Source organism: Gopherus evgoodei, chromosome 8, assembly GCF_007399415.2.
Source record: "Gopherus evgoodei ecotype Sinaloan lineage chromosome 8, rGopEvg1_v1.p, whole genome shotgun sequence".
Taxonomy (NCBI): Eukaryota; Metazoa; Chordata; order Testudines; family Testudinidae; genus Gopherus; species Gopherus evgoodei.
The window spans coordinates 88,071,947-88,084,555 of record NC_044329.1 but is presented as its reverse complement, the minus strand read 5'-3'; the positions used below and the strand labels follow the sequence as shown (position 1 = coordinate 88,084,555).

Here is a 12,609-nt window from a genome sequence, read left to right as displayed (position 1 = left end):
CTCGGGGTATGTGTGTTTTTTTCACATCTGAGACACAACTGTTTTGCCGACATAAGTGGTAATGGAGACATGGCCTGGGAGAAGACATAATAGTCAACTGAACTTTAACATTTCATTCATGATTCTATGTCTGTATCCTAGTCCTAGTAAGAACAAACTTAAAGGAAACAAACTAATAAGGTATTTATTTCCTTTAATCACATCTAAATACCACATGATTAACACCTAGCAAATATGGGCCAATCAGGTTTGGGGCCTAGCACTATTGTAATACAAACCACCACCACCATCACGTATGGCAGTAGTTCCCAAACTTTAACAACCTGTGAACCTCTTTCATTAAAATGTCAAGTCTTGAGAACCCCCCCGCTCAAAAATGAGTATTTCCAGGGATTTTCTCCTTTACCTGAGTACACATTATAAAAGCAGTGATCTTGGAAATATAAAATTTGTTTTTGTGACATGCTTATTACACACACTTTGTTATTAATTATTACAGTATTTTTATAACATTATGAAAACAGCAACACTCTTCCAAGATCTCACTTTCATAGCTTGTATCATTTTGAATAAGCCTCTTATAAGACAAGGCTCCTGTGTTTCATCAAGGAGTATTGGATGTGAAACAGCATGAAGGTATTTAAGAAGCCAACTCAAAGAGTTCCTCTTACGCAAGCATTCAGGTCTTGGGCAGTCTAGGCAAACAATGCACGTTACAACAAAGCTTTAACTTGTTCATAATAATTTTAAAAACAATACTAGCTGCCTATTTAATTTTAAAAACAGCAAAAAATATCCACTTCCCTTTCCATTTCTTATAAGGAGTCTTGAAGTTTAAATCTCCTCAGTATGATAGATATTTTTGCTTTGATCTGCTTAGCTCTTGGAAGTCTAGGGGCTCCAGACTGCTGACCCGGTGCTGCCTGGGAATTTTTTCCCCAAGAACTCCCTGTAACAGTTCACGAACCCCCGTTTGGGAACCATTGACCGATGGAAATCACTTCCAAGAGGGATTAATGCAGCAAAAAGCTCAGTGGCTCTTGATGGACATAGTATAAGAAGAGAACAGAATTCAAAATCAGATTAGAAATGTATATTTACATTGCTTGGGATTAAAATATATGAAGTATCAACCCTCTTGTTTCAGAGCATAAACCAATAACTACACACAGATTTTGTACCAGTATAATTATTGTCATTAGGGTAGGATTAAAAAAAAAAAAAAAGAGTTATACTGGTACAACCCCTAATATGGACACTTTTTTACCAGTATAAAAATGCCTTTTACCAGCACAGTTGATTCCCCTTCTCATATGGGAACAGCTGTACTGCCTTAAGACACTTTATACTGACATAACTGTACATCCACACTAGGGAGTTTGTATCACTTTAACTATTCTCTGCACCTTGAAGTCTTTAAATCATGATTTGAGGACTTCAATGGCTCAGACACAGGTTTGATACAGAAGTGGGTGGGTGAGATTCCGTAGCCTGCGTTGTGCAGGAGGTCAGACTAGATGATCATATTGGTCCCTTCTGACCTTCAAGTCTATGATTCTATGATCCCAGTATAGTTAATACAGCACAACTTGTGTGTAGACAAATCCTAAATACTTGGGAGAAGAAACTTCCCAGACACATTACTGCAAAATTGTACATTGTGTGTTTTCTTGCACCTTCTCTGAAGCATTTAATAGGTACCACTGTCAGAGACAACATACCAAATTAGGCCATTTCAAAAACCAAAGGAATATTTCATGGAAAGGTTTCGTGTTTGTTTAGCAGAGTATCAGAATATTCTGTTCATGTTTTTTTTGAACTACAGATGCCCGTTCTACTTTAATTATAACTTTACAAGAACAACATTGCAGTTCTGTAGCAGTTGCATTTCTTTTAATCTGATATTTCTGACACCTCCAAAGAAAGCCTATAGGTTTAACCTTTTGTCACTTTCTAATTTAGTGATTCTACAATAATTAATGTACTTTAAAACTGGTTAAGCATTTCCAAATCAGTAGATGCCAAATGTTATCTGTTTTCTTTTTAAAAATTTCTTTAAAATAAATTTGTTTTAGACTATTAATTAGGCTGCACTGTAGCAAATATGTATGCATTTATATTTTTTGGAAGGTGATGAAACTAAGGACTTGAAAAAAATTACTTTGATATTTATTAGCTGAGGCCTCGTATACACTACAGTTAGGTTGACGCAAGGCAGCTTACACTGACCTAACTCTGTAAGCATCTACACTACAGTGCCCCTCCCGCCAATGTAACTCACCCGCTACGCTGACTTAACTCCATCTCTGTGAGAGGTGTAGCAATTAGATTAACGTAGTTATGGCAACACAATGTCAATGTAGACACTATGTTATTTATGTTGACTTTAGTGTCCTCCAGGAGGTGTCCCACCATGCCCCATCGTGACTATTCTGGTCACTGTTTTGAACTCCGCAGCCTGGTGGCCAGGTACACAGCCCTCCCTTTTTAAAGCTCCAAGAATTTTTGAAATTCCATTTCCTGTTTGCTCTGAGTGAAGAGCTCACCTAGCAACTACCAGCTGACCATGCTATCTCCACGCTGCCTGGCGTACACTAGGTGTTGGATCTCCAGACTCTGTGGAGAGAAGAGGCTGTGCAGGCAGAGCTCCAATCTAGCTGCAGAAACGTTGATATCTACAAACAGATCACTAGGTGCATGGGGAAGAAGGGCTACCAGAGTGACCTGCAACAATACTGCATGAAAGCAAAGCAAAGGAACTGCAGCAGGCTTAACAGAAGGCAAGGGAAGCTAACAGTCGCTCTAGTGCAGAGGCACAGACATGCCAGTTTTACAAAGAGCTGCATGCCATTCTCAGCAGAGACTCCCCCGCCAAAGGCCCAGTGGATACTTCAGGGGAGCTGGAGTCACAGGTCCCTGGAACGAACATTGAGGTGGTGGTGTTGGATGAGGAAGAGGAGGCAACCAGGGATTCAGTGAGCAGGACCTGTTTTTGATTCCCGAGCAGTCGAGTCAGTCCCTACAATTCAGCACAGGTGAGTCTGATGCAGGAGAAGAAACTTCTGGTAAATATGCAGTTTGCTTTGCTATTACAGGGATATATCTGTTAATTTACTCTTTTTTAATCATATTAGAAGAGGCAAGAAATAACTAATAGAGGTAGAGTTGCTATCTGCTTCTCATTTCCCATGTACACGTAGGCAGATGGGGCAAAGTTTATGTGCAGCGGGACGTTCCATGAATGCTCCATAGCGATCTCGAGGACACGTTCCTGGAGGTAGCCTGCAATCCTTTGCTGAAGGTTTCTGCGGCGGGCTGCCTTATTTCTTCTGCTGCGGTAAGACACTGGCCCATGCCACTCAGCAATTACTTCAGCCGGCACCAATGCAGCACACAGGCCAGCAGTATAAGGTCTGCAGCTGGATGCATGCAGGAGCTGTTCCCTTTCAGCATCCATTACCCTCAGGAGTGAGAAATCGGCTAAAATCACCACCACCTGTGGGAAACGGTGCCGGTATTCAATTCAATTGCCTTATCAGCATATACGCATGCCCAGGAGATACCCCCTGCCTTATTGTCCCAGTTAGCCCTCTTCCCTCTCCCTAGGCCATATTCACCATGGCTGGAACTGCTGCCATGCTCTATGAATCTCCAGGGGGAAGTGAGACTGCAGTGTTGTAACTTGTGTGGGTTCAAGGGAGTAAGTTCAGTATAACAAGTTTTCATTTATCTTGGGAGTACACTGACAATAGTACTTCTGTGCACGTTTTTTTGCAACTGGAAATGTGGTCTTGAGGGTCTCTCCATCCACACCAGCACAGTAACTCGGCCAGATGAGAAGGAAGAGGACGCAGGGTGACATGTTCCAAGAGATCCTGCAGTGCCTGTGGATACTGAGCACAGGGCTTGGAGGATCACCCTCGCAGAAAGAATGGACAGGGATAGAGCAGAGAGGCGAAAAGCACAAGGAAAGGAGAGAGACGTGGAGCAGGAGATGCTAGCATTTCTCAAGCAGCAAACAAACATACTAGAGATTGTTGTTGACCTTCAGGCTCAACAGACCCTCACTCGCTTCCCTCTACAGCCCAAACAGAACTGCATTCTGGGAACTCCCTACACATCTACTCCATATTCCATATGGCAACCAGGGCCACTGCACTACCACTACCACTCCACTCTCAGGGAAGAGTACAATCAGACCCGCACATACACTGATCTGTGAAAGACAGGGTTGGCGTATGTTTGTGAAATGAAAATGACTGTTCTTTCCCCTGTATTTATAAAGTTTCATTCAGTTACAAATATGTCTGTTTACATGAGTTTAAAATAAAAGTCTGTGGAAACTTAATTCATCTTTATTAGTTCACAACATATGCTGGTTGGGGCGGACATCATTCACGGATAACAACAATAGGTGCATTTGCATTTACTACACACAAAGCATCCATTACAAGGTTCATGCCAGGGTGCAAAAAACCAATACCACGCAGAGCACACTATAGCAACACACATTACTGTGGCTCACTATTAAAAGGTTTCTTTCAATGTCTCCCTGAGCCACATAGCTCCCTGTTGAGCTCTTCTTATAGCCCTGGTATCTGGCTGCTCAACATCAGCAGACAGCCATTTCACCTCTACCCTCCACCCCGGTGGAAACTTTTCCCTGTTTGCTTCACAAATACTATGAATCACACAGCAAGCAGCTATAATCATTGGGATATTTTTTTCCACTGAGGTCTAATCTTGTGACTAGACAGCACTGGCAGCCTTTCAAACAGTCAAAGGCACATTTAACTGTCATTCTGCACCTGCTGATCCTGTAGTTGAAGCACTCCTTGCTAATACTGAGGTTGCCGGTATAACGCTTCATGAGCCATGGCAGTAAGGGGTAGACTGGGTCTCCCAGGATCACAACTGGCATTTCAACATCCCTAATGGCAATCTTCTGGCCTGAAAAGAAAGTCCCTTCTTCAGCTTTCTGAATAGGCCAGTGTTTTTAAAGATGCATATGTCATGCACCTTCCCTGATCTTCCCACGTTAATGTCAGTAAAACATCCCTGGTGATCACCAGCACTTCCAATACCTTAGAAAAGTAGCCATTTCTGTTGCTGCACTATATGGCGAGGTAATCCTGTGCCAAAACAGGGATATGCATGCCATCTACTGTTTACCACAATTCAGGACGTCCACTGTTGCAAAACCATTTACTACATTGGTGCTGACTCTATGGGTGCTCCGGGGTTGGAACACCCATGGGGAAGAAATGGTGGGTTCTGAGCACACACTGGCAGCCTCCTATCAGCTCACACCACTCCCCTTAGTGCCTCCCGCCTGCTGTCGAGCCCTGTGGATCAGAACCTCCCCCTTTCTCCCCATGCCTCCCACCTGCCATAATCAGCTGTTTCCCTGCATGTAAGCAGGAGGCTGGGAGGGAGGGAGGGGAAGAGTGAAAACACGGCACGCTTGTGGGAAGGGCAGAACTGGGCAGGAAGAGGCAGGACAGGGGTGGAGCAGGGATGAGAAAGGGTGGAGCCTTGGAGGATGGAGTGGAGTGGGGGCAGGGCCTGGGGCAGAACCAGAGGGCGAGCACCCCCCGGCACTTTAGAAAGTCAGCCTCTGTGATCCACTATGTCCTGCAAATTTCCCAGAGGCGCAGTCCTTTGTAGCAGGATGTAATTAATGTCCCTGCACATTTGCATCACAGCAGCTCCCATGATGGGTTTCCCAACTCCAAATTGATTCCGGACAGAATGGCAGCAATCTGGAATGACAAGCTTCCACATAGTGATGGCCACTCACTTCTCCACTGCCAGTGAAGCTCTCCTTTTGGTGTTGCTCTGCCGGAGGGCTGGCGAGCTCTGCACATACTTCAAGGAATGTGGCTTTGTGCATTCAAAAGTTCTTCAGTCACTGCTCGTCATCCAATACCTGTGTAACGATTTGATCACGTGAGTCAATGCTTGTTTCTCGGGCCCAGAATCCACACTCTACCATTTGCAGCTGCTCCCTGAACGCCAACAACAATTTTGAATTGTTTCTATATATACAGTAAGGTAACCTCCAAGGAATCCTCATGTTCCCTGAGGCGCCTCTGGCGGCTCTGCAAATACGGCACGCACTATGCTTGCAACACTCATTACAGTCCATAGCTGTGCAGGCACCATGCTTCTCACATAGATGGTAGACATGCGGGTTTGCAGGGCTTTTGAAAAAAGAGGAACAAAACATTATGGGAAAGAGAAAAATGCATCATGGGACATTGAAACCATGTTCCCACTAACTCCTATGTGACTCATTTGTCCCCATGAGGAATTTCAAACCCCTCCAGAACACCCTGCACTAGATGTGGCAAGTTACACAATGGGATACCTACCCAAAGAACACTGCTCTCTGCATAGATGCAAGCGCTAGTAGTGAGAACACGCACCGCCAACACAAGAAGCATAGTTTGGACAGGCAAATGCAATTTAATTACTGGGATGGCTGTACGTTGACATAACTTAGGTCAACTTAATTTTGTAATGTAGACTTGTCCCAAGACAGACAAAGCAGATTAGCCAGGGTGAAAAATACAGATGCAGCCATGCCCCCAAGGCAATAACTCCAGAAATTTAAAAGGAACAAATGAAAACTTACTAACGTCTCTTGCTTTAGTTTGTGCTTATTCCTAGCTTCACTAGACTTTTCCTTTCTTTTTCCCCCCACTTTAACAACCCTGCGTTGCTTCCTTCACACTTTGGTCTCTCTTTGTGACTGCTATCTTCTCTTAAATTTAATTTTTTTTCTTTCTTTCACCAAAATCTCCTTCTCTCCTCCTCTCCCTCAATATCACACTTATCTTTCCTATCTTGTATCAATCCCTCCTTCTCTTCTATGCCCAGGCTCTCACACATGAATGCTCCTCACACATTCCCTAAAGCCAACCCATCTCATAAGTACTTTAACATATGCCTAAGAGACAGATAATTGAAGGTATTAGACAAAGCCAACAGATGTGATGAGGGGACTCCCACTGTCCAGGTGCCAAAGGGAAGGGGAAGGAATAATACAAGGACATCATCCCTAGATCCTTGGTGGGTTCAGCTTTAAAAGCCTCTGGCTACTAAGTGTCTAATAATTTTGAAGTGTTCCCTTCCCCATCTCCACAAACTCACCATGCCTGCTGCAAGAAAAATGAGCATGCACATTCTGTTTCACACTGTTGTTCCTCTGTCATTTCATGGCTCCTATCAAAATAATCAGCGGTCTCCACTTCTCTACCATTAGCTGTCTCATGGCTGCTGTGATTACATTGTGTTTGTTTTTGTTAGTTCACCTTTATCACAACATTCTGGCTATTGCAAGGGAGATGTTTCCACTACTGTACCCCCTCCCTTCAGATGCAAAATTATTAAATCTTCTTCTCTAATAAGTTACTGCAGTGCCTAACTCTGTTCCTACTCAGAGATTTCCCAACTAGCAACAGAGCGAAATTGTCATTATTATTGTCAGAGTCCTGGGGACAGCAATGAAACTGGTTGGTTTTACTCTGCTGTGGTTTGGCAAAGCTATGAATAGCTGGAAAGGAAGTGGTGCTGTAGTCCATCTGCACTGGTTTAGACTTCACTCACATTTGAAGGTATTTTTGCAAATATTTTCTCTTTTTTTAAAGGAAAGCTTCAACTCTGTAGAAGTTGCCATCACTCATCTCGAGAAGCTTTTTACTAGCTATGTGTTATTCATCAAAGGCATTTTTCAAGTCCTGTGGAGGGTCAGTTTATTATTTATTAACTTAATATTTAATGTAATATTCTATTTACTGATACAATCTTGAGAAAGCAGCAGGTATCTCTTATAAATGTGACACTAATTACAACACATGCTTGAGCACAGAATGAATTTTCTGAATTGACAAGTAAACCCATTAAGTGTCTTATGAGTTAAAATAAACCAAAAATGGGTAATTTAAGAAATGTATCACCCTTTGTCAGACCATTCTGTCCCAAGTGATATTAACAGAACAACACAGACCCTTCTCAAAGTTAAAACTCACTCCAATCATATGCATGAACTACATTTGGAGATTCTTATTAAGGATTAATAGTAATTTATTCTCATTATTCTTCAAAAGTGAAAATTTCTTCTTCAGTGGCGACTGTCATACTATTCTTCTACAGAGAATATCAAGAAGAACTGACCTGTTTCAAAGTATTTGCCACCTCCTACTGTTCTCAATGTCAGTCAGAGTACAAGGTTGCTATTAGCAAAAAAAAAAAAAAGTGTCTTTCAAAACGACCACCAGCCCCCATTGTTCCAAGTAAGAGTAATGTTAAGTTTCCCTCAGGAAAGATAGTGTGCCCCCCATGAAAAAAGGAATAATGAAAAAAATTAACGTGTCTATAAAGTTCAGTATAATCTAAACTGAAATTACACAACTCATAACTGCACAGTGTCACTTCAAGGTGGAATTAAAGGTATTTCGAAGCCTTCTCTTAACGTTTAGATTTATTTTAAGTTTAACCTTAACTCTGAATTCTCTGGTTTTTATCTGTGAACAGATTAATGAAAACTAATTAGATTTTTCAAATGCAAAAATTAGAACAGTTTGTCATGAAATCATTATAGATTTATAATTCAAATGGGCTCTCTGTAAGAGGGTCTTGAAATAACTGGTAAGGCAAAATATGTGTGCACACACGCATGGTTCATAGGAGCTCACATCATGCTAGAAGTTAAAATATTTAGGCCTGACCATGCAATTCTTTGTCCACAGGTGGACTCTTGTATCTGTGCAAAGTTCACTGGCTTCAATTAGGGTTCCACACTGACAAACCAATCTATTACAGACAACAAATAGGGATTTTAGAAATATAATTAAATGTTTTACACTCTGTCTTTTCTTTTGTTTTAAATTCATATTCATGTCATTTTTAAACTATGAAATATAATAAATGTATTCAGAAAGATGAAAGGAAGCACTTGTCTATTGGAAAAATATAGGTCCCTGTATCCTGTAATCTAGTTGCCATATACAGGTCCTTGCGCCCGTGCATAACCCCACTGACTTCAATGGGATTCTATGCAACTGTAAGCGTCCCCCTGAAAAACTGATTTCAGGATTCAGGCCACAGCAGTATAGCAATACATGGACTCACTCAGGTTTGGCCCAGAGACTATCCAATCTCTCAAAAGAAAGTTCTGAGCAGACACTTCCAGCTCCCCTCCCCACAGTCCCTGTAATGCAAAGCATTTCAAAACATAAACATAGGGAAAGTAATGTACGTGGAGAGAAGTAGGCAAAAAAAAAAAAAAAAAAAGACTGAGAATGAAGGAAAAATGAAAAGCAGGACAAAAGGAGACACATACTGAAAACAATAAGCCTGAATTGAGAAGACAGAGAATTTAGGCCAAGTAAATTAATGGGAATGATGAAAGTTAACAAGGAGACAGCAAGGGGGTATACCGTTAGCAAGTATTAGGACATAAGAAGATGACTAAAGACTTTTGAAAACAGAGTGTTAAAATGTAAAAATTCTGTACTGAGAAAATATAAAAACACTCTTTAAATTACATATAAAATGAATTTTTTCAGAGAGGCACATGTAAAAGCAGAAATTGTACAAAAGAAAACCAAAATAAAAAACTGAATTAACAATAAATACATGAAACAAAAAGGGAAAAAAACCCCAACATTTTACAGTTATATAAACTCCTAGATCAGCCTGTTATTGTTTTTTTGTACCGCTGTACAACTACTGTTTATAGTTTTCTGAATCACTCTTTGAAGGAAGGACTATCATTTACTATAAGATTATACAGCACTTACCATGATCTGGATGAAACTGTTTTACCGAATATAAATATTAAATAATATGCCACTATCCTCTCACTTTTGTGGTATTTATTTTCCTACAGTATTTTCATATTTCCTTAGACGTGTTCACATAAAAATGTTTTATGGACACTGTCAAATTAAAACATCATAATTTCACATAAAAAGGCTACAATACATGTGCTATTACCTTGTTTTTCTGGGAAACAAGTCTTAAGGGGTTTTGCTGGCCTTTTTAGCATAGTCTACAGTTTCATATTTCTATTTAGGACTAACTCTTAGAATTTTACAAATGAAGTTATTGTAATTATTGAGAGTTTTGTAACTGTAGGAAATGCCTTATATTAACAAGAAAATCAATACACGTTTAATGTTCATCAGTAAATGACAATTCATGATAATATTGCATAAAATAATAAAGCCATTCTCAAACATGGTGAAACTTAGATTTATGAACTGTACAGTTAAGGTTTATGAGAACACTAGGGACACAGACAGCAAGTTTTACAGATGATACATTGTTTTAAGACAGTGGCCCCCAAACTTTTAAGGGTCACCCCCGCCTTACTTCAGTCCACACACACACACAGCACACCACAAGGGCTGGGAGTTGAGCTGTGGCTCAGGGGGGAGAGGACGTAAACAGGTATAAGAGGGCTGAGGCTGGACCCTCAGCAGGGGGCAGGGCAGGGGCTAGGACCAGAACTTGGTGCAGAGCCAAGGCCAGGGGCCACGGTTAGGGGCAGAGGCCAGGAGCAAGGCTGTGCCTGATGGGGGGCGGCTGCCAGAGCAGAGCTGGGAGTGCTCCTTCCCTATCCCGTGGGAGCTGGCCTAGGGTACATACAAGTGGGTATCAAAAAACACCGATTTCTCTCTGATAATCTGTGGAGTGATTTAAGTGTCATCTTTTGAGTGGCTGCCTGGATTGACTTGTAAGAAAGAATTAAAAGGCGAACGAAGAGCAAAACTCACCTACAATGAAAAGACATGGCTAATCATGAATTACTGTAAGATAGAGAGAGCTTATGCTCTTTGCAGAGCTACTAAACATCAGACCACCACACTCTGCAAAGCCAAAATGACATAGAACTAACAGCAGTTGCCTGCTATAATGGAAACTCTTTAAACAGGACTACATTAGTGTGAACTAGGGACTTTTAAGTGCAAGTGAAGGCTTCCACACAGGGGAGTTACAGCACAGCACTTTGGTGCACACAGCTATTCACACCCCCTTAGTCCCAAACTGCAGGTCAGTGTAGACTTGCCCATTCTTTTTAAGAAGGAAGAATGCAGATTAAATAACAGTATTTCAGTGGAACTGTGCTTTCCACCTCGAAAGTGGGCACAGTCCTTTCCTGATTTATACCATGATTTATAAAAGACCGCAGAAGTGTCCCTTTCTTGCCATAACTACTGGAATGTTCCAAATTTCAGAAACTGTACTATTTGCTTAACATTCTGCATCTAGATCGTTACCTCTTAACAATCACCAGTGACTAATCAGCCTGTAAACATATGTTAGGTATCAGGAGGTAGCCGTGTTTGTCTGTTTCTACCAAAACAAGATGCCATCGGACTCCTTGTTGTTCCTATAAATATATGTAATTTCAAAACCACTCCAAGCAGTTGTCACAAGCAGACTGCCAAGCTCAATGATAGCTAGTTAAATTTAAAGAGCAATTGTACACATACAGATGTTAACATATTGGTCCAGGTTTTCAGGTGGCCTCAAACTAATCTCTAAACTCTATAGGAATACATGTTTACACCCATTTGCACATATTACTAGGGAAATTAAATGCACTATTATCTAATGTTTACATCCACATGTGGATTTTGCCTACAATAATGTGGGTTTTCTGTATGCTTAATTTTAGAAGAGCAAAATCCAAGGTCACATCTGAAAATTTGCAGCATTCTATTCTCAATAATCAGCAATTACAGAGCTGAGAGAAAAACTGTTTTCACACTGACATAAATTAAAATAGATCACCTTGTTTATAATACAAACAACAAAAACTAAAAGAGAGAAAGTGATCGAGTTTCCATTTCATCTGACCTTTATCATACATTTAATTTTATACAATATGCAATGTCTGTCAACGGGAAAGCAGCAAAAACATACTTGGATTGAGAAAGCGCTGTAGTGTATGTACATTATCAATTTTAATGATAATTTATGCAAACCTCACAGCTGAAGTACTGTATACTTTAACTGGCAGCACTCTCTAATCAAGGCAATTTACTTATATCCAACATTGAAGAAATTTCATTATAAAAATAATGTAACTCCAAAAGCCATAATAACACAGTCAACTTCTGCAGGATTAGAGACAATCATCTGTGTCTTGTGCCTCATAATGCCCCAGGGGTGTCATCTCTGGAAACCACAGCTTCTGTCAAGTCTTATAGCTAGCAATAAGTTTCTTTGTCTGTTCATATGAAGAAAAGTAAAGCTCATCTGCACTCAGTATTTTTGGTATTTCAATACTCAGAAGAAAATCTAAACAATATACTAAATAGCAAGAAAACAAAAACCAAAACACAAATTTTAAAAAGGTCTTGAAATTGTTGCTTGGTATAAAGTTGTGGTCTGATCTGTCATTTTAGAGCAAATTCTTTCCATATAAATTATATTTATATAAAAATCAGTGCCTTTTCTTTACAAGGACTTTCATCATATTACATATTTGTGACTACTTCTGTCTTACTAATAGCTATTCAGATAATAAACAAATGATGCTTATACTTGCTAAGGGTAATTAGAATATCAATCTATACTTTTTGTGCTAAAATA

At 40.5% G+C, this 12,609-nt stretch overlaps 1 protein-coding gene across 4 annotated transcripts in view; it reads right to left on the bottom strand.

Moving 5' to 3' along the window:
- ZZZ3 (zinc finger ZZ-type containing 3) overlaps positions 1-12,609 on the bottom strand; it is a 109,169-nt gene that overhangs the window by 44,560 nt on the left and 52,000 nt on the right. The gene's annotated exons all lie outside the window — the stretch shown is intronic.